The 12,682-nt window shown below is 39.0% G+C and overlaps 1 protein-coding gene across 1 annotated transcript in view; it reads left to right on the top strand.

Moving 5' to 3' along the window:
• Nucleotides 1-12,682, top strand: part of Rnf170 (ring finger protein 170) — a gene marked incomplete at its 5' end in the record, with an annotated part of 54,887 nt that continues 42,205 nt past the window's right edge. Inside the window, 1 exon segment of the mRNA XM_005397069.2 lies at nt 1-199.

Genomic DNA, 12,682 nt, shown 5'->3' with positions numbered 1-12,682 from the left:
GCCCGCACTGGGCCTGCCGCCGCGCCCGCACGTCGTCCGCTCGCACTGCACGGAAGCGCCGCAGTGCGCGTGCGCCTGCGCCGGCACTCCAACTTGAAACAGAGCAGGCGGTAGCTCCGGAGGTCTGGCGGGGCGGACCCCCGAGATAGTCGCTGTTCTCGGCCTCCCGGCGTTGGGAAGTGTCCTCTGCGGGGTAGAGGTACGCGCCCCCGCCTGGCCGCGGGCGCCCGGGAGGCGCAGGGGGGGGTCCGGCGTGGGCGGGGCGCCCGGGTCCCTGGGGACCGCCACGGGGCTCTTGGGGCAAGGCCGCGGCTGGGATCCCGGGGCTCCGGGCACCGGGACCCCGCGTCTGGGGTGCGCTTGCGCGGTAGCCCGCGACGGCAGAGGAGCCGAGGCGGTGACGTCTTGGTGGCTCGAGGGGCCGCGGCAGCCCACCGACCCTTCCTGGGATTCTTGGAGCCTCGCCTCCCTGGAAACTTCACTTGGCGTTTTTGTGGTGGCGAAGCACAGTGGGACACGCGTGCCGCGGCGGGTTGTTTGTTCTCATTGAAAGCTCTAAAAGGCTCGCCTACTCAGTAGGAGACGCCAGTTCGTCACCCCGAAAGGACATCAACGGGTCTTACGGCCTGTTTCTCCTAGTGTTCAGAGTTGGTTTGCCTTAATGGTAAAGTGAATCATTGTGTAGCTGTCGCCTTTATGGAAGCACCAGTCTCTGGAGGGTTACTGATACATTTTAAGGCAGTATAGCATATGCCAAAAGTGTAAACCACATACATACTTAAGAAATGGTATGAAACAACCAGATAAAAACAAAAAGAGCATTGCCGGCTTCCCAGATCGCCCACCCTGTGTTCTTTGCTGAGCGAATTCCCTCCCTAACCTGAGTTTTGTGATAATCATTTTCTTGCTTTCTTTACAGTTTTACCACATACTGTATAATGTATGCAGTATAATGAGGGAGGTGCCTGGTTTTGAATTGGAAACAGTGTGGTATTTTACAACTTCCAATTACTATGAAATCTGTGTACTTGTATGGGTAATTTTCATCACGGTCTGGTATTGTGTGAATATAGCAGTGTGTGCATTCTAATGCAGTGTGTACATTTGCTACAGTTTAGAGCCGCTCAGAACCATGCTATAAACATTCTTGTACATGGACTCTAGTACAAAGGTGCTGGAGTTTCCAACATACACGCCTTAAAATCCTAGAAGCATTGTGGATTCATGGATTATGCATAGCTACCAGATAATGCCAAATCTTTATTTAGAGTACTGCAGTTAGCTTCTTAGGGAACACCTTCACTTTGTTTTGCAGGTTCTGAAGCCCTGTCTGCCCTTACTCCTTTCCCATTAAGAGTAGATTTTCTCACTGAAGAGTGAGAACTACTCAGCACTGAGTATTTTAAATTCATTTATGTATGTCTTTATTGTACAGGGAGTTGAACCGAGGATCTATATCCCCAACCCTTGGTGGTTGTTTTTTTGTTGTTGTTATGGTTGTTGTTTTAAGACAAGGTCTTGCTGACATTCCCAGACTGGGCTCATACTTCTGTCCTCCTACCTCAGCCTCACAGAGGGCTGGAAACATTGCATTTCAGCAGTGCCTCACAGTGCCAGTCAGTAATCATCACACGTTGATTATTTGTGAGGTAAAAAATCTTACCTTCAGTCTTCTCAGTGGTCTTTCTGCAAACGTGCTTCTTTACCCTAAGGACTGAAACACCTTTAGAATCTAAATATGAATCTCTTCTACCTTTGGTTCCTCTGTTGGGTGCCTCTGGATCTTTGCCAAACCAGAGTTCCTACATTCCATACTAGGTGATTTGTATAGACTCCCTGTCACTTCGAGTGACTATACCCTTGTTAGGTAAGTTAGGAGGTCGGTGTGTGTTACACCGACTTCAGCCTGACTGACCTGTAGCTTTTCTTTGAATGTAGACTGAGGTGGAGAGACTCAGGTTTTTAAGGCTCAGACACAGTTGACCTAAAGCTTCCTTTCCAAGCCTGGTTGTAGATCCACGCAGTGCTTTTATCATGATGTTGCAGTGTTCTAGAGAAATGATTTGTAGCTCCAGCCATCCTCTGTGAAGGAAATTCTATTAAGTTTCTTGAAGCCCAGCAATGTGGCACATTCCTGTAATCATAGTGTTATAGGCAGCTGAGTTAGATGGAAATGTTATAGGCAGTTAGACAGGGCCAGGCCCTCGAAGGAGCCAGTGCAGAAGCCTGGATATCTTGCAGATGGACAGAGGGGCACTTTTGCTGTGGACCAGACCTCAAGACAAAAGATTAAACAGATGTGCCCATATACTTCCCTAGGGATGGACATCAGGGATTGATATTCTAAGTAGGTAGCAATCACCTTGAAAAAGCCAGGAAGAGTCATTAACCCCCTTACAAGAAAAGCCCTTATTCTGTATTCATACCCGCTTGCTACGTGACTTGCTTCCCCATTTGATCCCGATTTAATCAATTTTACCTAAACAATTATACTTGTAATCTTATTGGCTGATCATAGTTTTGTCCCACCTGGCGAGTTGCCGTGTTTTCTACTTTGGACCTGCCTCACCTTGTGGTTTTTGCTCTATAAAAATCCCTAAAAGAGGCAGTCGTGGGCAACCCATTTGGGCCCCCTTCTGTCCCTCTCTCAGACAGAACCTTTCTTTCCCCCAATAAATATATTCTGCTCTTAACCTCTGTTCCTAAAATTCATTCTTCAATTTTAGAGAACATGAACTCATCCCAGATATCTTTCAGGTTGGCAGTTTCTTTCCCCCGTATCAATAGCACATTGGGAGACAGGAGCATCACAAGTTTGAGCCCCATTTGGGCAACTTAGTGACTTAGCCAGACCATGTCCCCCACAAAGGGGGGCTCTAAGCTTAGTCCTAAGGTCCTGGGTTCAATCCACAGTATTGCCAAAAAAAGGACAAACTTAGAGCCCTTTCACCCATGCTCTTGTTGAAATTTGATTGCCACGGGGCTTCTGTAGATAATTCCTTTTATTCCAGAACCTTTTGTTTTTGCTGTTGGAATACGGAAAACTGAACCCAGGGCCTTTGAATTGACCTACATCCCCAGGCTATTTTTTTTATTTTTTTTTTGAGCAAAGGAGTACATTTTCAGCTGGGTGTGGTGATGCACACCTGTATTCCCAGCACTCGGGAGGCTGAGGCAGGAGGATCATTGTGAATTCAAGACCAGCTTTGGCTACAAAGTGAGCTCAGGGCCAGCCTGAGCTGCATAGCAAGACCATATCTCAAAAAGACCAAAAAAAAAAATGTATATATATATATATATGTATTTTCTTTCTTTTCTACATTTTTTATTTATGCATATTGGTTATACAGATTAATGGGCTTCATTTTGGTAGATTTATATGTGTGTACATAGTTTATTCATTCTCCCCATCACTCCCCTTATCCCACTCTCCCCACCTGGGTTCATATTTTGGTGGGGGGGGTCAATGTGTGTAATGTATTTTGATTATGTTTATTTCCCCTGTTACTGGTCCTTACAACACCCCTCTCCCCATATTCCCTTCTTCTTGTCTAGTGGTATCTCATTTCTACCTGTCATCTTTTTCAGATCCTACATATTAGGAAGAACGTATGATATTTGCTTTTGTGAGTGTGACATGATGAACTCTAAATCCATCCATTTTTCTGCAACTAACAAAATTTAATTTTTCATGTCTGAGTAATATTCCATTATATATAATATATATATGTATATACAATATTTTCTTTATCCATTCATTTGTTACACTTGATCTTAGCCAAAAGGCCGAGAAGCGATATCCATTCATTTGTTGATAGGCCCCAGGCTGGTTCCATATCTTAGCTATTGTATATTGTGCCACAGTAACATGGATATACAAAAGTATCTCTATGGCAGTGATGGTGAACCTTTGAGAGACTGAGTGCCCAAACTGCAACTCAGAACCCACTTACTTATCTCTAAGTGCCAACACTGGTGTTACACCTGAATGCTTTGCTGCTGTGGTGATACTGGTACCAATTGGCTCTCATGGTGACAGAGTGGGCTCTGCATGCCTGCTGCATCCCAGTTCTTTGAAGAATGTCATTGGTATTTTGTTGGGGTTAGGGTTCAGTTGCTTTTGGAAGTGTGGATATTTTAACAGTATTAATCCTGCTACTTTATGAACACAGGAGGTCTTAGTATGGTCTGTTTTTTCAACTTCTTTCTTCAGTGTTCCAAACTTTCATTGTAGAGATCTTTCACTTCCTTAGTTATTAATTTCTTCGTGTTTTATTTTGTATTTTGAAGCTATTGTGAATGGAACTTTTTATGATTTCTTTCTCAGCTAGTTCATTATTGAGGTATAGAAGAGCAATAGGTTCTTTTTTTTTGAGACAGGGTCTCAATCTGTAATTCAGGCTGGATTTAAACTCATGTGTAGCCTAGGTTGGCCTCAAATTTGAGGCAATCCTCCTGCCTCAGTCTCCTGAATGCTAGGATTATAGGCATGTGCCACCATGCCCATAGCTATTGATTGTTTAATGTTGATTTACTTTGCTGAATTTATCAGCTCTAAAATTCTTTTGGTGGAATCTTTAGGATCTTCTAAGTATAGGATCATATCATTTGTAAACAGGGATAATTTGGCTTCTTCCTTTCCTATTTGTATTCCTCTTACTGCTTTCTCTTGCTTAATTTTGCTCTAGTTTGAATTTTGAGAACTGTATTGAACAGGAGTGGTGACAGTAGACATCTTTGCCTCATTCCAGTTTTTTCCTATCCAGAATGATGTTAGCTGTAGGTTTGTCTTATATGACCTTTACTATATTGAGGAATGATTTTTAAATACATAGTTTCTTCAGAGGTTTTATGAGAAAAGATTGTTGGATTCTGTGTAAGGCTTTTTCTGTATCAGTTTAGAATGATAGTGTGAGTTTTGTCCTCTGTAGTGAATTATGTTTATTGATTTGCATATATTGAACCATACTGTACTTACATCCTTGGAACGAAGTCAGCTTGATCATGATGAATGATTTTTAATTTTTTGAAAATTTTGTTAGTAAATGCTTGCAGTACATAATGACTATATTCATTATGGGGAATTGATACATGTGCATAACATATATTCCCCTCCCATCATCTCATGGTCCCCTTCCCTTTTGCATATTTAAGCTTAGGTGTCTAGTCTATTTCACATAACATTGTGATCTGAAGGTGCATTCAGTTTCCTACAGATGACTCAGATTTATCCATCTTCATGGTAGAGTAATGTTCCATTCTGTATAAGTACATTTTCTTTATCCATTCATCTGTTGATGGACATATATAGGTCACGTCCAAGACTGAGCTATTGTGAGTTGTTTTACTGTAATATGATGTCTTTAACTTTTTTGGAAAGATTATCTAGAAGGAAAATAGTTGGGTCAAATAGAATTTCCATTTTAGTTTTTTAAGGAATGTTCATATTGATTTCCATAGTGGTTGTACTAGTTTACTTTCCCACCAGCAACGTAGAAGGGTTCCTTCCTCCCCTGGGCTCACCAGCATTCATTATTGATTTCTTGATGATGGCCATTCTTTCTGGATAAAATGAAATCTCAGGGGTGTTGTTGTTATTGTTGTTTTTTATGAGTGTATGTTTGTAGTACAAAATGATTACTTTCACTATAGGGAGTTGCTACATGTACATAACCTATTTTACTTCTTTTTCCTCCTCCATCTCTTGGATACCTTCTCCTTTATTTGTACATGTTTGTACTATATAATGAATAACATTCTTTGTGAGGTGTTGGTACATATACACAACACATCCCAGTTCCTTTATTTTGTTTGATCCCATTTCTTTCCCCTTCCCCGCTTCTCTCTCTGTCTTTTGGTTCCTTTCCATGCACAAAAGGTTTATCTTCCTATTTCTTATCTATCATTTTGTTCTTTGTTTATATTTTGTGTTTCTCATACAAGAGAAACCATGCAGTATTTAAGTTTGTGTGTCTGATTTATTTTAATTTAACATTATGGTCTCAAAGTGAGTCCATTTTCTTAGAAATGACTTAAGTTTAACTTTCTTTATGGCAGAATAGTACTTCATTGTTTATAAATACATTTTCTTTATCCATTCATCTGTTGATGGACATATAGGCCACTTCCAAGATTTAGCTATTGTGAGTTGTCCTGCTATAAAAATGGGTATACATGTATCACTGTAATATGATGTCTTTCTTTCAAGAACATGTCTGGAAGAGGAGAGTGAAGTGGAGTTTCTAGTTTTAGTTCTTTTGAGAAGTCTCCGTAGTGATATCCATAGTAGTTGTAGTAGTTTACATTACCACCAACAATGTAGAAGGATTTCTTTTTCCCCACAAGCTGTCCAGCATTTGCTATTTGATTTCTTGATGATTGCCATTCTTTCTGGAGTAAGATGGCATCTCAGCGTTGTTTTAATTTGCATTTCTCAAATGGTCAGCAATGTTGAACTTTTTTTACATTTATTAGGCATTTATATTTCTTTTGTGTAGTAGTTGTTCATTTCAGTGGCTCATTTTTTTATTCGGTCTTCATTTCGTGGGGGTCTATAATTTTTCACTCCTTTATATATTCAGATATTAGTCTTCTCAGTTGTAGATGACAATTTTTTTTCCCATTGTGTAGGTTGTCTCTTCACTCTTAGTTGTTTCTTTGCTGCGCAAGAGTTTTAATTCAATATAATTCTATTTGTTGATTCTTTATGTTATTTCTTGTGCAGTTGGGGTTTTGTTTAGAAAGTCCTTGCCTGCATCTATGACTTTCAAGAGTTTTATCTATTTTATGTTCCAACAGATTGTGTTTTCATTTTAAATTTGGATCTTTGATCCATTTTTAGTTTAGTACTTGGTGAGAGAGATGGGTCTAGATTCAATCTTCTGTGTGTGTATAGCCAGTTTTCCCAGCATTCTTTGCTAAAGAGGCTATTTTTCCACCAGCATATAGTTTTGACCCTTTTGTCAAAAACAGATAGCCGAATGTGCCTGGAGTTGTTTCTGTATTCTCTTTTCTGTTCCATTGATCCACATGTCTGTTTTTGTGCCAGTACTACACCTTTTTAAAAAAATCCCTGTAGATTTGTAATATAATTTGAAATCAGAATTATAATGCCTCTTGTTTTGCTCTTGCCCAGAATTGCTTTTGCTATTCTGGGTTTCTACTGCTTCCATATGAATTTTGGGATGGTTTTCTGATTCTGTGAGGAATGCTGTTGGTGTTTGATTAGGATTGCATTAAATCTATATATCAGTTTTGGAAATGTGACCATGTTGACAATACTGGTTCTCTGTACCTAGGAGCAGGGGACATCTATCTATAATTTGTTGTTAAATTCAGTTCATAAGTATTTTATTAAGGATTTTTTCAGCTATGATCATCAAAAATTGGCCTATAGTTTTTTCTTTGTTTTTGTTACATCCTGTCCAGTTTTAATATCAGGGTGATGTTGGCCTTGTAGAAAATTTGGAAGCATTCCTACCCTTTTAATATTATGGAGTAGTTTGAGGAGCATAGGTATTAGGTCTTCTTTAAAGATTGGATTACATTTAGCAGTGAACCCATCTGGTTCTGGGTTTTTGTTCTTTGGAAATTTTTATTACTGCTTCAATCTCATTGCTTATTATTGGTCTGTTTAGGCTCTTTATATTCTCTGTGTTCAGGTTTGGTATGTCATATGTGCCTAGAAATTTATCCATTTCTCAGCTGGGTGTTGTGTCACACACTTGCAATCCAGCATTCAGGAGGCTGAGGCAGGAGGATTGCCAGGAGTTTGAGGCCAGCCTGGGCTACATAGTGAGTACAAGGCCAGCCTGAAATACACAGTAAGACCCCATGCCATTAAAAATAATAAATAAATAAATTTATCCATTTTTTTTCTGGTTTCTTCAATTTATTAGAATTTAAGTTTTCCAAACTTTTTCAGTAATCTTGTGGATTTCAGTTGTGTCTGTGTTAATATTCCCCTTTTCATCACTATTGTATTAATTTGGGTCTTCTTTCTTTTGATTATTTTGACCAAGGGTTTAACAATCTGGTCTATCTTTGCAAAGAACCAACTCTTTGTTTTACTAATCTTGTATATTGTTCTTTAGTGTCTATCTTACTAATTTCAGTTCTGATCTTTATTATTTCTTTCCATCTATTGAGTTTGGTTTCATTTTCTTTTTGTTTTTCCTGAACCATGAGGTACATCATTAGGTTATTGAGATTTCTGTGATTCTTTTGATGTAGGCACTCATAAGGATAAACTTCTTCTTAGACGTGCCTTAGTATATCCCATAGGTTGTGGTATGTTTTATTTTCCACGTTTTTATTTGATGTTAGGAATTGTTAAATTTCCTCTGTGATTTCTTCAAAGACCCACTGATTTTTCGAAAGTGAATTGTGTGTTTGTATTGTTTCTGTGGTTTCTCTTCTGGTTGAATTCTAGTTTCATACCATTGTGATCTATTAAAATGCAAGAAATTATTTCAGGATTTTTTTTTTGTATTTGTTAATGGTTATTTCAAGACCTAAAATATAATCTGTTTTGGAGAACATTCTATAGACTCCTGAGAAGACTGTGTATTCTGTAATTGTTGGATGGAATGCAGCTAGACAAGGTCAAAGAAACAGTTAAGTATGTAGGGGCCAAAGAGTAAAATCAACAAGGCTATTCTGAGTACAACCAAAAACTACTTCTGTCAGGAACAGCTAGTAAGAGCTTCCCACAGAGAAGTTAAGGAGAAAGTCCAAGGAGTTTTGAAATCCAACATAGCATTAACCTATTATTTAATATTTTCATTAGCTGTTGAGATATTAGCAGAGGGATCCAGAATGTACACACAGCATTTAGTTTTTTTACAGTGGCACAAGTGCCCCCTCATGCTGTTGTGAGAATGTCTACTGTCATTCAATTTTGGAGCATGGCTTGCCTCACTAATTTGTTTTGTTTTGTATTGTATTGTATTATATTTTTTTTTGTTTAGGAGAGAGAGAGAGACCAATTGAGGTCTCATTTAAGGCCTCAGTATGTTGTATGACATACTCTACAAGGTTGATATGGTGGATACTAGTAAAAGAAGTCTGGCATATATGTCGTTGGTTCAGTATGCACGATCACTTAGAGCCTGGCAGCCTCTTGGCAAGAACAAACAAATTTCTGAGAAAGTAGAACATGTATAACTAGAGCATGAGCACCAGAACTGAAAGGCAAGTTGGGGAAAGAGCCAAGTCCAGAATATGGTTTTAAGGGACTAGAATAGTGACAGTAACCCGGGGTGTCTCCCATAAGGCTGTGGAAATTATTGGGGTCCCATTAGTGAACAAAGACTAGGAGAAAACACTTCTAGGCAGCTGGTCCTTTATTCACCAAGGAGAGTCCTGTCTAGCAGTTTCCCTAAGCTCCCCATTTAATTATTTTAAAATAATTTTTCAGATGACCTATGAGAGTAAGATTGTAACACTTAACACATTATTCTTCTTTGTTTTGTTTTGTTTTTCTTCCAGTACCAGGAATCAAACTCATGACCTTGAGCTTTCCAGGCAGGTGCTTTTGCTGCTGAGCTAAATCCCCATTATTCTTGACAAATGAAAGACTCAAGTTACTGTATGCAGACAAATTTATTGCATTTGTAAAACCAGTCTTGATATCATTTTGACCAACCAGCAACCTGATTGGAACCATGTCCTTAACTCTAATGCCATCCATCTATCAGCTAACTTAAGGTATAGACAAATATTTTAAAAATCCGAAAAGGCAAAAAGAAAAAAATTGTTGAATTCAAACAAAACAGCTGTAGGTATGTAACTGTTTACAGGTTGGACAGACAGATGGACAAACACATATAAGACAGTTTGTATATAAACCAGAGTGTACTCAGGTGTATTTGGCCAAGTTGAATTACAATAATTTTTTACAGTTTTAAGTTTGTAACTATAAATAGACTAGTCAGAACTTTTTATAGGTCAATTAACAGATCTCTTGTAATAAGAATCAGAAGAAATAAGAAAACCTTTTACATTGTGAAAGCAAGGACAGATTGCTTTTGTGAAAGCAATTTGAAAGCAAGGCTAATGGTTTATTTGATTGGAATGCTTTGCTATATTGCCTTCTTGATTGTTTTTGTTTTGTTTTGTCTTGTTTTTGTTTTTACAGCCATAGGCTCCCTTTGGAAGAAAGAAATCTTGCCATCTTGTGAGGTGTATATACAATGAGTTCTTTGCCTGAAGTTGGTTTTTGATACCTCTAGCAATAAGAGAGCTACTACAGCCACAGCTCTAAGGCATGCAGGCCATCCCTTTGTTACAGTGTCTTATTCAGGTCTTGATCCTGAGTAAGCATTCACAAAGCTATCTCCTCCCTCTCATTAACATAGAAATTGAAATTGTGTGCTGTCTGGTAGGCTCAGGGCTGGGGCATTTAGAAACGCTCATTTAAGCTTCTGGACTGCAGTCTGGGAATCAGGTTCCCAGGTTAAAATTTAGGTATCTGTCTTTTGGGCTTTTTTATAAGCTGATAAAGGGGTCATGTAATTTTATCATATCCTGTTATCAAAAGGCAACAAAAGCCTGTGACTCTTAGGAATCCTTTTGCTGTTTTATAGTCTTGAGCTGTGGGAAGGCAAGAATTGGTTTAATTCTTCCTTTCTGCTGTCTTTGAGTTTCATTGTATATGATAAGGCCCACATATTTTTATCTTTAGTTACCCGTGCTTTAGGATTTATTTCTGTCTCCACAGAGAAAGGCAGTGTACTTGATTTGGGTGCATATGTATTACAGTATTTAAACTAGATAAAATAACTGTGCAGGAGAGGAGCTGGATTTTCTTATTTTTTTAATTTTATGGAAGTAAGGTAAAATAAAAATTCATAACAAAATCATAGCAGAATATAAATAGTTAATACATTACATGTTGTTATCTTTAAAATAGTTGCTCAGGGTACAAGATATGGGCATAAAAATTTCTTCAATCAATAGTAGCACAAATCTTCCTTTTGAAAGAACTAAGAGACACTAATAGTATAACTGACTTACATTTTTTCTATTTTTCCTATTGTCCTTTCCCTTTATACCCATCCTAGTTCCTTTTTCCTTTTGAACAATTTCTTCTTATTTCACAATATCTATTGTACATTTCAGAACTTATTCTCTTTTAGTTTCTCACATCAGGGAGACGATACAATGTTCACACATATGAATCTGATTGATTTCACTTATGAGTATGGTCTCAATTTGCATCCATATACCTGTAAAAGTCTCCAGTTTATCCTTCTTGATGGCTGAGTAGTATGCCACTGTATAAAAATAACCACATCTTTTTTATCCATCCCTCAGTTGGTGGGCATTTGCACTGTTTCCAAGATTCAGCTGTTACAAATTGTGCTGCTGTTAACATAGGTGCACATACATTGCTGTGGTATATTTTTAATTCTTCTGGGAAAATACCCAGAAGGGAATATCTGGGTCAAATGGACCTCTAATCCTAGGTTTTTGAGGAATCTCCACACTGATTTCCACAGTGGTTTTACTAGTCTCCACTTCCACCAACAGTGGAGAAGAGTTCCTTTGTCCCCACATCTCCTCCAGCATTTGTTACTGGTTGATTTCTTGATAGCCATTCTTTCTGGGGTGAGGTAGAATCTCATTATGGTTTTAATTAGAATCTCTGGAATGACCAATGATGTTGAACATTTTTTCATATGTTTACTTGCCATTTGTATTTCATCTGAGAAGTGTATATTCACCTTAGATGCCTATTTTTGGATTGTGTCTTTGAATTTGGGGGAATCTGCTTTTTTTCAGTTCTTTATATATTTCAGATAGAAGTCCTTTGTTTGAGGGAGAGTTGGCTAAAACTTTTCCCGCTCTGTGGGTTGTCTTTTCACTTACTTGGTGATTTTTTTTGTGTGCTGTGCAAAAGCTTTTTAATGAGATCCCAGTTGTTAATTCCTTGAAGTATTTCCCGTGCAGTCTGGGTTTTGTTCATGAGCTCTCTGCCTACCTGTATGTCTTCAAGATTTCTGCTTACTTTCTCTCCCAGTAGATTTAGTGTTTCTGTTTCAATATTTAGATCCTTGATGCATTTTGACTTTAGCTTAGTGCATGGTGATAGACATGGGTCTAGTTTTAGTCTTTGACATGTAGAGAGCCAGTTTTCCCAGCACCATTTATTAAAGAGGCTGTCTTTCGCCTAGTGAACAGGTCTGGGCGTTTGTCAAAGATAAGGTGGCTGAGTGCTTTTGTTGATGTGTCCACATCTTCTGATTTGGGAAACTGCACTTTCAGGCATAAAATCAGTGAGTGAAGAGATAGACATCAGACTTACAGCCTCAGGGTTGTGAAAAATACTGAGTTACATCTTTCTGGTGACTCCTTTTACTGAAGTGTGACAGTTGGAAGGAAAGCCAAGGTAAAAGAGAAGGACCAAGACACATGTGCTAGTGTCCAGCAATAGGCTGGTTTTTTCTCTATATTCGTGATTGCCTGGGGCTCTTCCGTGAAGATGAGAGTCTGGTCAGAAGGAGAAGGCAGAGTGCCCTGGGACCCTTTAGTCTTGCTAGACCAGCTGGGCAGATGTGTCTGAGCTCTGGGGCTTCTGCCTCAGAGTGCAGTCCCGCTTCCATGTTTTGCAGTCAAGGCATGGCACAAGGGGCCTCTTCAGGTATTCCCTTGTAGCCCTTGGAGGATAAGACTAATTTTG

Source organism: Chinchilla lanigera, unplaced genomic scaffold (genome assembly GCF_000276665.1).
Source record: "Chinchilla lanigera isolate Chin_1 unplaced genomic scaffold, ChiLan1.0 scaffold00056, whole genome shotgun sequence".
NCBI classification, from domain to species: domain Eukaryota; kingdom Metazoa; phylum Chordata; class Mammalia; order Rodentia; family Chinchillidae; genus Chinchilla; species Chinchilla lanigera.
The sequence above is the reverse complement of the archived record's forward strand: the minus strand, read 5'-3'. Positions and strand labels throughout refer to the sequence as shown.